General features: G+C 49.0%; 1 pseudogene; it reads right to left on the reverse strand.

The window, feature by feature from the left end:
- Nucleotides 1-67: 67 nt before the first annotated feature.
- Nucleotides 68-186, reverse strand: LOC111735053 (annotated as a pseudogene).
- Between the last annotated feature and the right edge of the window lie 232 nt (nucleotides 187-418).

Below are 418 nucleotides of genomic sequence, written 5' to 3' on the forward strand. Positions count from 1 at the left end.
CGAGGCAACCCTTGGTTGACCTCACCGATTGCAAGGACCTTGTTAGCTTACAATCCCTTATTATTTATGCCTACAGCACCTGATCTTTCTAGGTGGTCTCCTATCCAAGTACTAACCAGGCCCGACCCTGCTTAGCTTCTGAGATCAGACGAGATTGGGCTCGTTCAGGGTGGCATGGCCAGAGACTAGAGTCTCTACTTTCTTAATCTTTGGCAGCTTTCAAGCCGGAATTTTGGAGTGTGTGTCACATAGTGGTGGTTCTCGAAGTGAGGTCCCTGGACCTCTGGAGGTTCTAGGAAACCTCTCCTGGAGTCTACAAGGTCAAAACTATTTCATGGTGATCCTAAGACCTTGTCTTTTCCACTGCATAGACGTTTGCACTGATGGTGCAAAAGCTGTGGGACGTAAGGCTGCTGGC

This window comes from Pteropus vampyrus, unplaced genomic scaffold, assembly GCF_000151845.1.
Source record: "Pteropus vampyrus isolate Shadow unplaced genomic scaffold, Pvam_2.0 Scaffold12874, whole genome shotgun sequence".
Classification (NCBI taxonomy): Eukaryota; Metazoa; Chordata; class Mammalia; order Chiroptera; family Pteropodidae; genus Pteropus; species Pteropus vampyrus.